This window comes from Muntiacus reevesi, chromosome 18 (genome assembly GCF_963930625.1).
Source record: "Muntiacus reevesi chromosome 18, mMunRee1.1, whole genome shotgun sequence".
NCBI classification, from domain to species: domain Eukaryota; kingdom Metazoa; phylum Chordata; class Mammalia; order Artiodactyla; family Cervidae; genus Muntiacus; species Muntiacus reevesi.
The window spans coordinates 57,558,163-57,577,433 of record NC_089266.1 but is presented as its reverse complement, the minus strand read 5'-3'; positions in this window follow the sequence as shown (position 1 = coordinate 57,577,433).

Sequence of the window (19,271 nt, the reverse complement as noted above, 5' to 3'; positions counted from 1 at the left end):
CAAACTCTCAAGGGGAGAGTGGGGAAAGTGAGGTGAGTAGCTGCTGTGAGTTTCTTTGTCAAGCTGGTTACATGGGACATGAAAATGAATGAGTGGAATATTCATTGAGAAAGGAGGGTTTGGGGTAATATTTCCTGATTTTTGTCCCAGCCCCATCTTTCTGAGGGGAGGAAGGACTCTTGAAAGTCTTGATCAAAAGTGTCATGGCTATGTTGCATGACAGGAACTTCTTATCCACAAGGCTAATTTCATGGTAATAAGGGCATAATAAGCAAAAGTTATATTTCCACCCAGGAGATTCCATTTCCTGCATTTCTTTATTTACTTTCAGGACTCTTGCCACCCCCAAATATGTGATTTCCTATCATTGTGGAGACTTCTGCTCTACTTTGTCTGCTGAAGGACCCATGTCATTCACAAGATGCATGGTTTCCTGCCATTGGCCCAGGTTCCCCTTTCTCTACTCACATTTAGTTATCTGCCTACTCTAACACAGAGCGTTTTTGCATCTTTTAGACAAAGAAACATGAAATTTGTGACCAATCAACAAGGCAAAGAAGCATAGATTTTGGTTTAGTAAATTAGTATAGAAGTAACAAAATTTATATACAGCCTTCTCAGGCCTAAATCCTCTGTCTCGGATTATAAAGTTGTCTCTATCTCCTGGTTGATAGGATACCTTTCATATAGGAGACTTAATTCCTGCATTTAGGGGAATAAAAACAAGTGGGAGTATGCCTCTTTCATTGTCTGCTTCTTAAGTAACTTTAATTCAAAATAATAAATATGCCAATGTGGCATTAATTGGGGGTGGCCTAAGAATTGAAGCTTTTGAACTGTGGTGTTGTCCAAGTCTCTTGAGAGTCACTTGGACATCAATGAGATTAAACTCAGCTCAGTTCAGTTTAGTCACTCAGTCCTGTCCAACTCTTTGCGACCCCATGGACTGCAGCACGCCAGGCTTCCCTGTCCATCATCAACTCCCGGAGCTTGCTCAAACTCAAGACCATCGAATTGGTGATGCCATCCAAATATCTCATCCTCTGTTGTCCCCTTCTCCTCCCGCCTTCAATCTTTCCCAGCATCAGGGTCTTTTCCAATGAGTCAGTTCTTCACATCAGGTGGCCAAAGTATTGGAGTTTCAGCTTCAGCATCAGTCCTTCCAATGAATATTCAGGACTAATCTCCTTTAGGATGGGCTGGTTGGATCTCCTTGCAGTCCAAGGGACTCTCAAGAGTCTTCTCCAACACCAGAGTTCAAAAGCATCAATTCTTCAGCACTCAGCTTTCTTTATAGTGCAACTGTCACATCTTCTCACAGCATGTCCTGCTTTTAGCTGCAGATGGTATATAACATGTGGTGGGTTGGGCCATTTAAAGGAGTTACTTAGTTTTCCAATGTATCTTTCATATATAGAAGAGGTATATATATATATATATATATATATATATATATATATATATATATATATATATATATATAATTATTATTATTATACTTTTTCTGGTTTTTCTCCTGATAATTTATATCTAATTACAAGGGGGTGTCCCAGTCAAAATCCAAAGTAGGCAATTCTAAAGGAAATCAACTCTGAATATTCACTGAAAGGACTAAAGGTGAAGCTGAAGCTCCACTATTTTGGACATCTGATGCAAAGAGCTGACTCATTACAAAAGACTCTGACGCTGGGAAAGAATGATGGCAGGAAGAGAAGGGGGCGACAGAGGATGAGATTGCTGGATGGCATCATTGACTCAACGGATATGAGTCTGACCATCTCTGAGAGATAGTGAAGCACAGGTAGGCCTGGCATGCTGCAATTTATGGGGTCACAAAGAGTTGGACACAACTGAGTGACTGAGCAACATCCCAAACCCATTCCCAACGTTTCTGTACTTTATTTCTGTTGTAGGGGAGGGAAAAAAAAAAATTCTCTACCCTTCTAAGATTTTCACTGAGTAAATTAGGTGAATTATCTGGAGAAAAACAAACAAACAAACAAACAAAAAACTGCAATAGTATATATGCCTCTTTTATATATGTAAAATACTTAGGAAAACTAAATAACTCCCTTAAATGGCCCAACCCACCACATTTTAAATACCATCTGCAGCCAAAAGCAGAAGATGCTGGTGGGGCAAGGGGAACAACTTATAGGAGATTATTAGAGGAACCACAGTTAACAAAGGTAGGATTGTTATGAACATTTAGGTCATTGCCTTCTCCATTGATAAGAAGATTTAGTCATTCTCCTTCCCCTGGGTAGCCAGGAAGACTCCCACACAAATGGAGATTTTCCTTGTAAATATCCCTTAGAAAAGAGTGAATTCTACTGGTTGTCTCCTATGTCTGTTTTTTTTGTTTTGTTTTTTTTCCTTAAAATATAACCAGCTCAAGATAACCCTAGTGCCAAAGAAACATTTTGGAGTGGCAAATTCTGCCCCCTTTCACTATACAAAATAAGTATTACTATATTAACCAAATGGAACCCGATGACTGGTGGATTTTGAATTATACAAATTTAATTACTCTTTTAAGTGCTGTGACAGATATGCAGTCAGCATACTCAGAGTTCCCTTCAAGAAAGAACTCACTTCCCAGATCTGGGGATAGGAGTTTATCCAACAGCCTCCAGTTTGTAGTCTTTCTGTGTTGGCTTCAGATTTCAAGATAAGGTCTCACTATTAGGATGGCCTCTGGCCAATGACTAAGAGAGGTGGTGGTGAAATTGAGCAGGACCGTTAGTGGTCCTCTTGGGCACCAAAGTCTTCCTGTGTCCCCTGTTTCTTATTTTTAGGAAATAAACTTCCTTCAGCCTCCTTGAGCTTTCCTAAGTTCCAAAGGGAAGATTCAAACAGTTGCTTATCAGGGAAGGGGGAATGCAGAGCAGTCAATAAACTATAGTGCAACCTTGGGGCATGTTCCTGGTTCCTACTCAAGGGATACACATAAAAATAGCTTTGAACTATTCCGCAGGAAGTAAGCCCCCACTCTGGTGGAGGATGGTAACTTCAGGCTGAAGACAAGATTCTTGGGTCACTGCTCTGTTGCTATTACTCTGCTTTCTGCACCGTAGATCAATAAGTCTGGGAGATGAGATATTGAGCCAATGAAAACAACTTTATTTGGAAAGTCAGCTGACTGAGAAGATGACAGACTAATGTCTCAAAGTAATCATCTTGTCAGGGTTTGGAAACCAGATAATTTTACAGAGCCAGAGAGAGGAGCAATGAGGAACTAACTAAAGGCAGAATAGAGAGGGAGAAGCAATGGAGAAATAAAGTGAAAGCCTTCAGTCTTGCAAAACATCTCTCACAAAGACCAGCCTTTGGAAGGGGTATGTTAATCCTTTCTATTCACAGGTGGGCAGGATGAGATTATCTCTCTATGAGTTGGACAAAGGCACTTTATAGTTAGGCAGAGGGGCAGGGTCCTCTAAGGCAGGCTATTATGAGCAATAATAATAATAATAAAATGAAGGGCAAGTAAAAGAAACAGTTTTCAACATGGAATCAGCATTGGCTTCTTTGCTGCAAAATTATCTCACAAGCAACTGATCAGAAGAAAGCCACACACTCTGCCACCACAACCTCAGATTTTGCCTATGAAAACTTTCCCCCCAAAATCATCAGGGAATTTGCAGGGGAGGTTGAGCGTATGTCACCCTTTCTCCCTGCTTGGCTTTGCAATAAAACTGTCTCTGCTCCACGCTCTGCTGTTTCAGTTTGTTTTGTCTCACCATACATCAGACACACAAACTTGTGTTCAGTAACAGTGACAGCCTAGGGTGTGCTCTGATGAAGGCATTTCCTCACTATTGACTGAGCTAAGCTGTGGTACAAGGGCCTTGGCACTTTTTCTCAGTGCGAGACTCTCCCACCAGGTGTGAATGAAAATGTTGCCTGTGTCAACTTGAAAGAAAAAAAAAAAAAAGTCACGACCTAAAAGTTGAGAGTTATGCTTTACTTGGTGGGAACTTTTAGGAGATTTAGGAGTTAGAGAATTTAAGTCTGGGAGGCAGCATCTCAAGTGAGTGTGAGAGAACCAAGGAGGCAGGGGGAGGAGTTAGGTTATATAGAAGTTTGCAACAAGGGCCAGATAGTATGAACATCAAAAGATTATTGCTAATTAAGGAAAGTCAGATATTCAAATTAAGGAACTTGGCATCTTTCTATGTATGGGAAGATGCAAGAGCCTGGGTTTACTGAAATCACTCCTTTCATGTGCGTCTCAGCCATATAGGGGTATTGCCTTCACATTCCCCCAGCTCCTCAGTGCTCTATGGAGGAAGCGGCGGCAGCTGAAGGGCTGCCGGAGAGCAGACACTGTTCCTCCTGGGCACCATCTACGCTCAGAAATTCACATGTGGAGGGCCAGAATCCCTGATGGCTGTGACAGCCTTGCTCATTGACATGACAGGAACTATTCCATTTCTCACCTGTCAGATCAGTCAACAGAGGATATTGCAGTCATCAAACTACTACAGCCATCCCAGATGATGAACCCTGAGGGAACTCAGGCTGGAGATGGGCCACCCACTGCCAAGCCCTCAGCCTCTGCAGCCACTCCCAGTGTTGCACCCTGAGGGGGACTCAGAATAGGAAAAGTTCAGGATACCGGCCCTAGATCACTGAGGAACATATCAAATCAAATAAATCTGAGCAAGACCCTGTGGGGCTCCTGGGCCTGGAAGCCTCTCCTGTTCCCTGCTTCTCAACTGCAGTTTCCATGACCTTCCCTGAGTCCCAGAGGGCAGATTCAAGAGCTGCTACCCTGGGACATGAGTTTGAGCAAACTCTGGGACATGGTGAAGACAGGAAAGCCTGCATGCTGCAGTCCATGGGTCTCAAAATGTCAGACACAACAGGAACAAAGACAAGGGAGGTGCCACCAGAAAACAACAGCACGACTTTGGGGCATGGTCCTGGTTCCACCATGAGGGATGCACACAGAAATGTCTTTAAGCTTTTTTAAGAGGTCAGCATTCTTCACACCAGAGAATGGCCTCCTGAGGCAACGCTAAAGGAACCCGAGAAGCTCATCAAGATTACCTGAGACCAAATTAGGGGAGTGGAGGCCCTACACACATGCTCATCTTACTGGTAAACTCACCCTTGAATTGTTGCCATGAAACTCCATACCAAACTTCCCTTGTTTGGACACATAGTTTTCAAAAGCAGGAGCCTGCCGGGCAAAGTAATAAAGTTATTCTTTTCTATTTTACACCAAACTCTGTCTCTGAGAATCAATTCAGCACCAGTATACAGAGGCTGAGCTTTTGACATCAAAAGGAATGATTGCAATGAGCTCAGACTTTTGCATCTTCCCATATACAGATAAACACTAAATACCTTAAGATAATCTGTTTTTGTTTGTTTGTTTGTTTTTAAACTAACAGTAATCTTTGGTGCTCTAATTACTTCATATTTGTTGCAAAAAAATCTTATGGATCTTTGCTCCTTTCTTACTTCTCAGAGCTATCTGAGAGACTGCTTCTAGAGCTTTAGTTCTCAGTTTTGTCCACTAATTAAAAATAATTCTGAAGTTTTAGGTTGTGCATTATTTTCAGTCAACACAGGTAGTGAGTGATCCAGAGCTTCCAATGGCCTGGCAGAGATTTGGTGGATCTGCTTTGCAAGTCCCCTGCCCCATCCAGATATCTCTCACTTCTTTTTGCTGGTGTAGTTCTCCATTAAACAAAAAATGCAATATCTTAACAAATTTGTATTAGAAATGATTGAAAATCCTAATCAGAGTAAAGGCTGAGAATTTGCAAAGGTAAAATGTCACATCCTCTATGAAATCTATGACATCTTTAGTCACAGCTACTCTAGTTCCTGAATTTTGCACATTGCTCATTCTAAATTACAGCACAGTGTATATATAATTATTTGGTGTGATTACCCTCTCTAAATGCACCAAATGAAATGTTATCATTTCCACTTATATCTCTGTGTAATTTGCTAGTTGTATCTATATACATTTAGAAAGGAGGATTACCACAAGGAAACTTTGTCATTTTAGAACAGGAGATTGTAAGAAATCAGCCATTAAAGATGGAGAAAATGTCTGAGAATTGTAAGCAGGCTCTCTCTGCTGGATGACCCACCTTTTACTTTACTCCCATAAAGAGATGCTAATAACTAAAATATATACTGATTTTATGCTCAAATGTACAGACTTTCACATAAATATGTCATATTTAGTAATATTTAATACTTCTGTGGAGTGTTTAAATTATAAACTTTTCTTGAACTCTATATTTCAACAATCTTTGCCTATAAAAAGAAAAAGTATGCAGAAAAAGAACAACTTATAATACAATTGAGTTCTGAGAAATTATGCAAAAGCAGAGTACCAACATTTTGTTTTTTTAGAAAATCCTTAGTAGAGCTACAAATAATGTAAGAAAAGATAATAAATACATCAATTTCTGTTGATCATTTGTTTTCTAAAAGATTCTGTAATAAGGTTGATAGCTTCTTTTGGTAATTATGTTGGGCTATAGTAATATATGGCATATATAGAAATAATTTTTATAAATAAATTAGGTAAATTTATTATAGAACTCTAAATCTGTAGAAGTAAATAATTTAAAAAAAAGATGTACACCACTTTTTTTAGGGGAAGAGGGCACATTGCTTTTTAAATTGTACTTTAATGAAAACATCTAATGAGATACTTCCTAAAGTTCATGTCATGAACATTGAAAGCTACAAAATTCAAATATGTTTTTGGAGAAAAAAAATGATGTCATTTATTGGATGCAGTGATAATGAAATAAAACAAAAAACCTAGATTCAAACCACTATGAAACCTAGAGTAGGGGAGGGGAAATTTCCCTTCTTCTTCTTGGTTCTTTTGGTTGGTAATCAAAGTGACATAAAGTCAAGTGAGCCAAAGAAATTATTACTGTGAACAATGTTACTGGAGGTGATGAAATTCCAGCTGAGCTATTTCAAACCCTAAAGGATGATGCTGTTTCAATGATGCACTAAATATAAGTTTGGAAAACTCAACAGTAGCCACAGGACTGGAAAAGGTCAGTTTTCATTTTAATCACAAAGAATGCCAATGCCAAAGAATGGTCAAGGTGCTAGCATGGTACAATTGCTAGCAAAATAAAGCTTAAAATCCTTCAAGTTAGACTTTATCAATATGTGGAGACCAAATTGTCAACAAACACTGGATAATAGAAAAAACAAGGGAATTTCAGAAAAATATCTACTTAAGTTTTATTGACTATGCTAAAGCCTTTTACGGTGGGAATCACAACAAACTGTGGAGAATTCTTGAAGAGATGGAAATATTAGACCACCTTACCTGGCTCCTGGAAAACGTATATTGCAAACTCAGTCATGTCAGACTTATTGCAACCCCATGGACTGCAGCATGCCAGGCTTCCCTGTCCATCACCAACTCCCAGATCTTTCTTAAACTCTTGTCCATCAAGTCGGTGATGCCATCCAACCAACTCATCCTCTGTCATCCCCTCTCCTCCTGCCTTCAGTCTTTCCCAGCATCATAGTTTGTTCCAATGAGTCAGTTCTTTGCATCAGGTGGCCAAAGTATTGGAGCTTCAACTTGAACATCAGTCCTTCCAATGACTGTTTAAGACTGATTTCCTTTAGGAGGGACTGGTTGGGTCTCCTTGCAGTTCAAAGGACTCGCAAGAGTCTTCTCTAACACCACAGTTCAAAAGCATTAACTCTAGGTGCTCAGCTTTCTTTATGGTCCAACTCTCATCCATGCATGACTACTGGAAAAACCATAGCTTTGACTATACAGACCTTTGTCAGCAAAATAATGTCTCTGTTTTTTAATCCAGTCTAGGTTGGTCATAGCTTTTCTTCCAAGAAGCAGGTGTCTTTTAATTTGATGGCTACAGTCATAATCTGCAGTAATTTTTGAGCACAAGAAAATAAAGTCTGTCATTGTTTCCATTGTGTGTGTGGAGGAGATTACTGACACAAGTGTGTGTGGGTGTATTGGTCACACCACGCAGCATGTGAGATCTTAGCTTCCTGGCCAGTAATGAAACCTGTGATCCCTGCATTGGGAGCACAGAGTCCTAAACACTGCACACCACCAGGGAAGTCTCAAAACCAAATTGTTTTAATTTTGATGAGACATAGATCTGGAAATTGATTGTTTGAAAAAGCTTCCTTTTGAGGGTATATTTTAAAATCTACTGTGATATTTAAAATATTTAAAATGAAACAAAAGTAAACACACAAAACCAAACTCAAACACATGTGTGCTATTAAAAAAACAAACAAACAAAAAACAGCACTACTAAATTTATCATCAGACATCTGTTTATATATATATATAATCAGTATAGGGTTATATGTATTGTCTCTCTCTTTCCTGACTACTGTTTTTGAATGATTAAACTGCTGCACAGGAGAGTTTATGCCAGGGGAGCTTGAGGAGAATTCTAACTCTGTCATTCTTTTCTTTATAACTTTGGACCAGTTGGTTATCTTTCTGTATATTTTTTGTTTTCTTTGCTTTTTTCATTTGTAAACCAAGATGACATATTTCATCTTTCTCCTTCATTGGAAATGTGTGGTTACTAAGGTACCAACTGAAAAGGGATCTATGAACTGGTTTTAGGAAAAGGAGAAAAGGAAAGATATAAATATTTGAATGCAGAATTCCAAAGAATAGCAAGTAGAGATAAGAAAGTCTTCCTCAGTGATCAATGCAAAGAAATAGAGGACAACAACAGAATGGGAAAGGCTAGAGATCTCTTCAATAAAAACAGAGATACCAAGGGAATATTTCATGTAAAGATTGGCACAATTATGGACAGAAATGGTATGGACCTAACTGAAATAGAAGATATTAAGAATGTGGCAAGAATACACAGAAGAACTGTACAAAACAGATCTTCATGACTCAGATAATGGTGTGATCACTCATCTAGAGCCAAACATCTAGAGTGCAAAGTCAAGTGGACCTTAGGAAGCATCATTACAGACAAAGCTAGTAGAGGTGATGGAATGCCACTTGAGCTATTTCAAATCCTAAAAGATGATGCTGTTAAAGTGCTGCATTCAATGTGTATGCCAGCACATTTGGAAAACTCAGCAGTGCCAAAAGGACTGGTAAAGGTCAGTTTTCATTGCAATCCCAAAGAAAGGCAATGCCAAAGAATTTTCAAACTACCGCACAGTTGCACTCATCTCACACACTAGCAAAATAATGCTCAAAATTCTCCAAGTCAGGCTTCAACAGTACATGAACCATGGACTTCAGATGTTCAAGCTGGTTTTAGAAAAGGCAGAGGAACCAGAGATCAAGTTGCCAACATCCGTTGGATCATCAAACAAGCAAGAGAGTTCCAGAAAAACATCTACTTCTGCTTTACTGACTGTACCAAAGACTTTGACTGTGTGGATCACAACAAACTGTGGAAAATTTTTCAAGAGATGAGAATGCCAGACCACCTGACCTTCTTGAGAAATCTTTATGTAGCTCAAGAAGCAACAGCTAGAATTGGACATGGGACAATAGACTGGTTCCAAATTGGGAAAGGAGTACGTTAAGGCTGTATATTGTCACCCTGCTTTCTTAACTTGTACGCAGACTCCATCGTGAGAAATGCTGGGCTGGATGAAGCACAAGCTGGAATCAAGATTGCCAGGAGAAATATCAATAACCTCAGATATGCAGATGACACCACCCTTATGGCAGAGAGTAAAGAGGAACTGAAAAGCCACTTGATGAAAGTGAAAGAGGAGAGTGAAAAAGTTGGCTTAAAAACTCAATATTCAGAAAATCAAGATCAGGGATTCTGGTACCATCACTTCATGGCAGATAGACGGGGAAACAATGGAACGAATGAGAGAATTTATTTATTTATTTTTTACTTCAAAATCAGTGCAGATGGTTTCTGCAGCCATAAAATTAAAAGATACTTGCTCCTTGGAAGGCAAGTCATGACCAACCTAGACAGCATATTAAAAAGCAGAGATGTTACTTTGCCAACAACAGTACTTACAGTCAAAGCTATTGTTTTTCCAGTAGCCATGTATGGATGTGAGAGTTGGACTATAAAGAAAGTTGAGCACCAACAAAATGATGCTTTTGAACTGTGGTGTTGGAGAAGACACTTGAGAATCCCCTGGACTGCAAGAAGATCCAACTAGTCCATCCTAAAGGAAATCAGTCCTAAATATTCATTGGAGGGACTGATGCTGAAGCTGAAACTCCTGGCCACCTGATGCAATGAATTGATTCATTGGGAAAGACCCTGATGCTGGGAAAGATTGAAGGCGGGAGGAAAAGGGGACGACAGAGGGTGAGATTGCTGAATGGCATCAAGGACTCGATGAACATGAGTTTGAGTAAGCTCTGGGAGTTGGTGATGGAACAGGGAGGCCTGGAGTGCTGCAGTCCATGGGGTCACAAAGAGTCAGGCTAGACTGAGCTACTGAACTGAACTGAGCTGGGTTTTATTTACTTCCCCACTGCAGATACCTTATAAAAACTGTCAACATAAATAAATAAATAAAAGCAGCGTGAAAGTTGAGTTGTGAGTTAATTTTTATGGGGGCAAAATGAGGACTGTCAGATAGCTCTCAGGAACTCCTCCAAAGAGGTAGGGAAAGGTCACTATATATGTGATTTTAGTGAAGTGGCACAATTACAATCATGCACACATTTTGGCAGATGGTTGCTGCCAATCACATGAACAGAGGGTCTCTGTTAAAAAGTCCTGTTCTGCTAATTTTTCCCAGATGACAGAAAGCCTCTTCCCTGACCTCAGCCCTGAACTCCTTTCAGGGTCTGTTGAAGATTAGCAACTGCAGTGGTGACTTCATCCCTGTAGAGGCAACTCATGAGAGAGAAATAGTTTTTTGTCCCCAAAACAACACACCAGATATTAAAGTGATTAATATTATGTTATATTATATATGTGCATATCTACGGTGTCACAGGTCACCTAAAGGGGGTTATATAGTATTTCTAAAACTTAATTCATATAAAAATATATCAGTGTATTTTTCTTTATCCCTCTATTAATTTTTTAAATTATAAATCAACATAACTTTTTCAAATTATTAACAGTTATACAAAGCTCAGTTCAACAATATAAAGAACCCCTTAGGTATGAATAAATTTAGAAAAAAAAAAGAATAATCTAATACATATGTCCTAATTTAAAACTTTTAAAGACTAGTGTTATTCAAGTTTCTATTAATTTCTTTTCTAAAATGTTTTTATTTCACTCTGATATTTCATGTTGTGTATTTTTTAATCAAATAAATGGAATTTTTGTACTTCATATATCATAAACTTACACAATGTTATGTCAATTATATCTCAATAAACCTGGAAAAAAGAAAACCAAATCACAAAATAGAAGCATTCATTCACCAACCAAATAGTACCCGGTGTTACTGCCTGTGAATTTGAATGCGTAAAATGGAACTTTGAGTGATTATGGGCTCATTCAGGGAGTGATTTGGTATTTAGGTCACTAATTAGAGTTATAATTACACTCGTATCTCCAACTTTACATTTTTCAGGTCTTTGGAATTTAGGTGTTTGTAGTCGGTCACTTTTGTTGCTACCTGTCAGGAAGAGAGAGTGTATTTACGTATAAAAAGTTCATTACATTTCCTTGCAAGGAAAACTCATTTAGCTTTTCTCTTTATATGCCGAAGGCTCTTTAAATAAGACTATGTTACATCTCCCATCCCATTATTTTATAACTAGCTTCTCTATCTCTGTATCTCCAAATGGACTCTGAATTCTGGAAGGACACTCTAAGTTGCATTTGTCTTTGGTTATTCAGGACCTAAAAATGTAGCTGGCATATTTAGTCTTTGTTAAATAAAGGAATATATATTTTAAAGTACTTCAGTTTATATTTATGGATAAGATATTTCATAAGTTCTCATAACTGATTATCCTTCACTGTAGTGTGACAGACAAGTTACTGATTGAATAACTGCCTTCTGAGGGTTTTTTTTTTTTTTTTTGGTATAAGCTACATGTTTGGATTTATACACTCACCCAGAGAGGACTTTATTTTCATATCATCTCATAGGAGATGAGATGCTCAGAACATATCATCGATGTTTCTAATAAAAACAAAAGGAAATTACACAATTGGGTATATCTCAAAATATTTAAAACAGTTGCAGAGTATAAAGGGCAAATAAGTATGGTTAGGTGTGATATTTTATTTCAGATGAAGAGAGGTTTTTGTTCCCTCACACCAACCAATTTTCCAATTCTTCAAATCAATGGGGTGTCATACAATGCAACTTAATTCTGACACTAACTACACAGATTTCCCATTGGATCCCACAGGCTTAAGAGTCCAGTCCCATAAAAATGTCGTCACTTCAGGCACCAGTTGCAAGCTTAAGTCCTAAGTTTACCCACACTTCTGTTCTACTTGGCTACAAAACCAGAGATACCACCTCCGGTTCAATAATTTGCTAAAATGACTCATAAAAGTCAGGAAAATGCTATACTTAAATATTACAATTTATTATAGCTGATAAAAATGAACATCCAGGTTAAGAGGTATATAAGAGGAAGAACAGAGGGTCTTGAGTTCAGAAACATCTCTCCCCTGCATTTGGGATGTGTCACTGTTCAGAAAGGTGGATGTATTTGCCAACTCATAAGCATGTTAAATGTTGTCATTTGAGAGTCTTTAATGGAGGTTTCATTACATAGGCATGATTGTGATCACTGGTGATTAACTCAGTCTCTAGTTTCTCTCCCCTCTCAGAGGCTATGGGCTGTGGCTGAAAGTTCAAGCCTCAGACTAAGTGTTGTTCTTCCTGGTGGCCAGCCCTCATCCTGAAGCTTTCTAAGAACCCACCAAAAGTCACTTTATTAGAAGAAAGCACATTTTGAGCATCTTATCCCTGAAGAAATTCCAAGGGTTTCAGGAGCTCTAAAGGTGCCAGGAGCCAAGGATAAAGACCAACTATTAATATTTTTTTTTCTTTTTATACCATAGATGACAAGGAACTTACTACTGTGGAAAAATAATTTCACGGAAAAAAAAAAGTGAGTAGTTGGAATGTATAAGGATTCAAACTCCAGTCCCATTCTTACCAGCTATATGATCTTGGGCAAATATTTTACACTGTTTAGTGGTTGGTATCCTCATTTATTTAAAAAAAAGGAATATGCCAAGATAAATGACGTATGGTATATAAAACATAGAGCACAGAGCTGGTACATGGCAAAGCAAACATTCAATCAGAGAGAGTTATTATTTGAATCAGGGGTCTGCAAACTTCTTTGAAGGAAAAACGATTTTATGCTTTACAGATCACTGAGTTTCTGTTGCAACAACTCAACTCTGCTGTTGCAAAGTGAAAACAGCCACAGACAAACAAGCAAGTGAGCATTGCTGTATTACAAAAAAAAAAACCAAACTTTATTTACAAAAGCAAGGTGCAGTCCATATTGGTCCTGCAGGCCATAGATTGTCCAGATCCCTGATTTGTATGATGCAAAGTCAGAATTAAGATTGTATATTGTCTAAATTTAATCATTGACCACAAAGAATGCACTTTGTTAAAAGAATTGTGTATTATGTCCTCAAACTCTGGTGACTTGATATTCAGGGTTGAATTGTGTCCCTCCAATAAAAAGATATGTTTAAATCCTAAATCCTCAGTTTCTCAGTATGTGACCTTTTTTGCAAATAGAGTCTTAATAGGATAATCAAGTTAAATAAGGTCATTAGAGTGAGCCATAATCTATTATACTACAGCCAGTGTTCTTATGAAAAGGGGGAATTTGAACACAGATACACACAAAAGGAAGGTGATATAAAGAGAGGAAGGGAGAAACTAAGTGATGTTGGAAGCTACTGGAAGCTAAGGTAACACAACATTTCAGGAGGGAAAGAAAAGCCAACCATCCTGCCAGGCCAATTAAATTCTGCTTAATAGACTTCTGGAAACTAGGTTGTACCTCCTGATCAGTTTTCTTTTCTAGTTACAAGAGCCTGAGGGCAAAGAGTTACACAAAGTCTGTGTTTCCTCACTTTAGCTTGTGCATTGACAGGGCAGCTGTGATTTGAGCGTAACTTTGAACACCTGTCAGTGAGGTGCAAGCCTCTGACAGAAGGCTGGCGAGGAGCAGCAGCAGAACTAATAAATTTCCAGGCCTCCTGCCCAGGACCAGCTCTGCTACCTACTTTATTTTGTAAGGAGATATATTTAAATTCATAGCATTGCTTCATTTGTCCAAATAAGCAAAAGCCTCCTCCTGAAGGAACCATATCTTTGAGAATGACAGCTTGATATTTATTAATATATCATTATGATTAGTTTCATAGTCTTACTCTGATTTCGGTCTCTTGCTGGGATATAAAAATTTCATATTCTTACAAGAACTGCTACTTTGACTGGACAGAATGACAAATATTGCTTCCACTCTTCCCTATGTTTTCATCTTAATAGCATTGAAATTTTGTATTTTCAAGAAGATGCTTCTTAAAATCCATCACTATTTGATGGTCTCTGATGATTTGGAATGATCAAGTCAATATCCAGCTTGTTCATGTTTAAATTACAATTGGAAATGTAATGTGGCTTCTAAGCATCGCATATGCTTTGAAACTGGGAATGAATGGGTGGTAGAAGAGCGTTACAAGTGCTGCATATACACAGCATTGTGGAATGAAACCATGCTTAAGAGAGGCAGAATCAGCCCAGACTGTCAGTCTGGGATAAAAGAAGAATCCTTCTGGCAGTCTCTCAAATTACAGCTTATGGAATGTTTGAGGCACATTTATGTTCAACTAAGAAAAAATAAATTAAAAAAAACAAAACAGATTTTATCAAAATAATTTTCCTGATTTCCTACTTTAGCAAACAGTCCTACATCAGGCATTGAAGAGGTAATTAGTGTCAAATTTGAAAACATGAGAAGGGAAGACATAATACTCTGGAGTATGTCATGTATATGTTCCATATTAATATGATTGTGAGGAAAGAATTGAAAAATGGAGTGTAACAGATAAAGCAAACTGTCTTGTATCACGTTGGCATTTTTAATGCAATGCACGTACTTGAAAATGCAAAGCACCTTTGCCTGTATGCTTACTCTCTTCTAGCTTCAGTCACGTACAACTCTTTGTGACCCTATGGACTGCAGCCTGCCAGGCTCCTCTGTCTATGGGATTTTTATGGCAAGAATACTGGAGTGGTTTGCCATGCCCCTCTCCAGGGGATGACTCAGGGATCGAACCCACATTTCCTGCATCACATGCTGTCTCAGCAACTCCAGTGTCTCAACCTGCAGTGGTTCCCAAAGACTGGTCTATGGACCAATTCAGACACTCAGATTCTTCCAGGTCTATGATGAAACAGTAAATGGCCCATGATATAAATGAGGATACAGTCATTTGCATTCTTCAAGGAAGTAAATGTTTTCAGAGAGTTAAAGCTTAAAATACATTTTCTATTCTGAGAAAAACTTCCTAATTTTTTTATGGCAGATGATGTAATTTTTAGTGATATAATGATGGTAGCATTTACCTTTGAGCTACAAATGGGACTGTCATATAAATTCTGGAAGTACTTAAGCAAAGGGATCAAATGTGGCCCACCATCATGGGAAGCATTATCAGGTGTGGCCACATAGTGCTCATTCCCCCTTTTCTAAGAATGGCCTGATCTTTTTTTAATAAATATGTCTTCTTTGTATATTTGCCTCTTTTGGCAGGATGGTAAATCCAGACACCTGGTTCCTGTTCCAAGAGTTTTTGGCTCAAGATCTCTTTTCCTCCCATCCAAGAACAGATGTGGGGCAGATGTATGACAATTAGAAATTCCCCCCCTTTTTTTTCTTTTGTGTAAAATGACCCTGACCAGATACTAACTGATGTGGTTCCTGCTTCTTGGCTCCTTAGAAGAACTCCTATCCACTCCCGAGTCCAATTATCCTTCTAACATATAACCTCTTATTTAATTTATCAAGATGTCTTATTTTTAATTGCTAGCTAGCATAATAGAAATTAGTTGATATATTTACTAAACATCTCTGAAACCTTGAGAAAATTACATTCTTTCTGCAGATGATAATAGTACCTGCCTTAGAGGGTTGCTGAAAAAATTATGATAGGTTAAGTACTTAGCACATGTTAGCTATTTTATTATCACTATTGTTGGTGCTGTCATAAATCATTATAAAAATGTGGGTGCCTGCCCTGTGGCTATCAGACTGACTTATAAAAACCAACAGAATGAAAGGATTAAAGCTTAGGGGCTTATTCTAACCTATCCAACAACCACTTTTTAAATCAATTTCCAAGCATAAAATGTGACCTTGGTTTAGAAATAAATGGAATTAATTTGCAGTACCTGCTTCTAAGCCTTCCTATGTAATACTTTTATTCACCAATTATCTTTAGTGGTTTTGCTTATTTCAAAATCCCCGTAGTGTTCATTCAAATGAAATTTTCAAGGACATCAGAATTGTTCAGTTGTAGTGGACTTCCTCAATAGTGAATTATCAGTCACAAATTGCTTTCTCAAACTGCATAGAAATTTGAAAAAGAATATTTTCTTTATTCTCCTCAATTTAGCAACTATACTAAACAGGAACCAGAGAAAGCAAAGTATGTGATGAGTTGCTGAATATATGATAGAATTTATTAATATTATAACCTGATCAATCAATCAATATTTTCTGATAATCCATGGTCGCAAAGTAGTAAATAACCAAGTGAAAGCAAAAAATGTGAATTCAATCCAAAAAAGCAACAACATATTATTTCACCTACTTTCTAAAATTTTGCCCTTTAATCTAATGCCCTCTTTCATGTGCTGTTTGATTCTAGCATAAAATTTGAATATGCAGATGGATTTTTTTTTCCCATAGACGTAATTAAAGTGTTCAAGAGAGTGAGCCAAGCTGCCAAGTACATACTGATTAAAGCCTTCTGCTTTCAGTTTTAGATAGAACCTTAAATCTCCTTTCCTCCCTATGGTGCAAACCAACACATCATTAGGAATGTTCCTTACAAGAATCAGAGAAGGCATTTGTTATGCAGGGCTTTTTACTACTCATAGTTTACTAATCCAGGTCTGCCTGGGACATTTATGCCTTATCCACAAGGAGTGGAAATCTCCTGGCTCCTTGCAATGCTCGATTAATATCCAAAGAACTAGGTGAGACTACAGAAGAAAGACAGTGATATTTGTGCCCAGACACCATGCTGATGGATTTAGAGAGACAGAGGTTTGGATTGCTATTTTTCCTTGCAAAATGTTCCCAGATTTTTCCTAAGAAGAGATCTTTTCATTACATACAGTGATCAATAGCTTATATTCACAAATAAGGTTTCATTATTATGGCTTAGAAGCAAGCCATGATTGCTGTGAGTTTCCTTGAAAACTGACAAGTTTGGGGAAGGAAGGGATGGAAGATGGCCATATCGAAAAGAAAAAGAAAAAAAAAGAAGAAGAAAACCTCTATTAATTATTGCCCTGTCATGTTATCATGACTGATTTTGGCTTCATGTCTATATGGATTTCAATTAAGAACACAGGGGAAAATAGGCCTGGCTATTTTTCCAGCTATCAATATCAGGTCTAAGCAGACACATGGAATGAATCACTTTGGAGTTATCAGAATCAGCTTAAGTTGGGACATTTATGAATAGCTTTCATCTGCCTGCATTCAAGCAGTGCTATTTTTATAATACACCAAAAAATATACTTGCCACTATGCTATCAATATTGTTTACTTTAGGTGCTTCCAATAAGGCAAATAAGTAATGTCCAGGTTCTGTTATCATGGTAAAAGTATTAACAGTGGCCAGTGAAATAGAGACAAGGTAAAATAGATTAAATGTAGAAATTCACTTAGTATAGTTGTTGACACATAGCTTCATATATATTAGTTAATGATAACACATATTATTACAATATTCAAATTTTGTTCTCTTAAACTTAAATCTGAGTGATCACCTCTTATAGTCCCAGTTACTTCCTCTATGGTGAAGAGTCTCAAACATACATCTTTAATCCAAAACTCTCAATTTAGTTCCGGACATAAGCAACTGATCAACTGAATCCAAAATTTTCCTCGGCATCTCCAACCCATCACACCCCAAAGTCAGATCATCATCTTCACATTCTTCCTATAATAATTTTTGTTCTGACTTATCAGAGTTGGAAAGTTGTGAGTCCTCTCAGATTCTTCTCTCTCCTCTTTGCTAATGGGTCACAAAGTCACTTGATTTCAGCTCCATCATCACTCCAGTTCATCACTTCTTATATTCCTTATACTTCACATTTCCTCTCTTTGATTGCTATAGATGTTCAGTTGCTAAGGCACATATGACTCTTTGCAACCTCATGGATATGCCAGAATGCCAGGCTGTGCAGAAGACTGTCCTCCACACTCTCCCAAACTTTGTTCAAATTCATGTCCATTGAGTTGGGGATGCTATCTCTCTCATCCTCTGCCACTCCCTTTCCTTTTGCCTTCAATTTTTCCCAGCATCAGGGTCTTTCCCAATGTATCAGCTCTTTGCATCAGGTGGCCAAATTACTGGAGCTTCAGCTTCAGCATCAGTCCTTCCAATGAACATTCAGGACTGATTTCCTTTAGGACTGACTGGTTTGATCTTCTTGCAGTCCAAGGGACTCTCAAGTCTTCTCCAACACCTCAATTTGAAAGTGTCAGTTCTTCAGCACTCAGCCTTCTTTATGGTTCATCTCTTACATCTATACATGACTACTGCAAAAACCATAGCTTTAACTATATGGATTTTTGTTGGCAAATTGATAGTTCTGCTTTTTAATATGCTGTCTAGGTTTGTCATACCTTTCCTTCCAAGGAGCAAGTGTCTTTTAATTTCATGGTTGAAGTCACCAACTGCAGTGATTTTCGAGCCCAAGAAAACAAAACATGTCACTGCTTCTACTTTTTCCTCTTCTATTTGCCATGAAGTGATGGGACCAGATGCCATGATCTTAGTGTTTTGAATGTTGAGTTTCAAGCCACCTTTTTCACTCTCCTCTTTCACCTTCATCAATAAGTTCTTTTGTTTGTTGACGATAAGCACATTTTTCTCAAATGAATTTTTGCAGATCTTTGGCACTTTTCCATTTGTTATCCTTAAAACTATAATATGCACTCATAATAACATATATTAATATGTTTAATATATGTTTGAAGTAGGGTCATCTACATAATTTGTGAGGACCTGCACAAAATTAAATTGAGAGAACCCTTGTTCAAAACCTGGCAAAAAGTGCTGTGA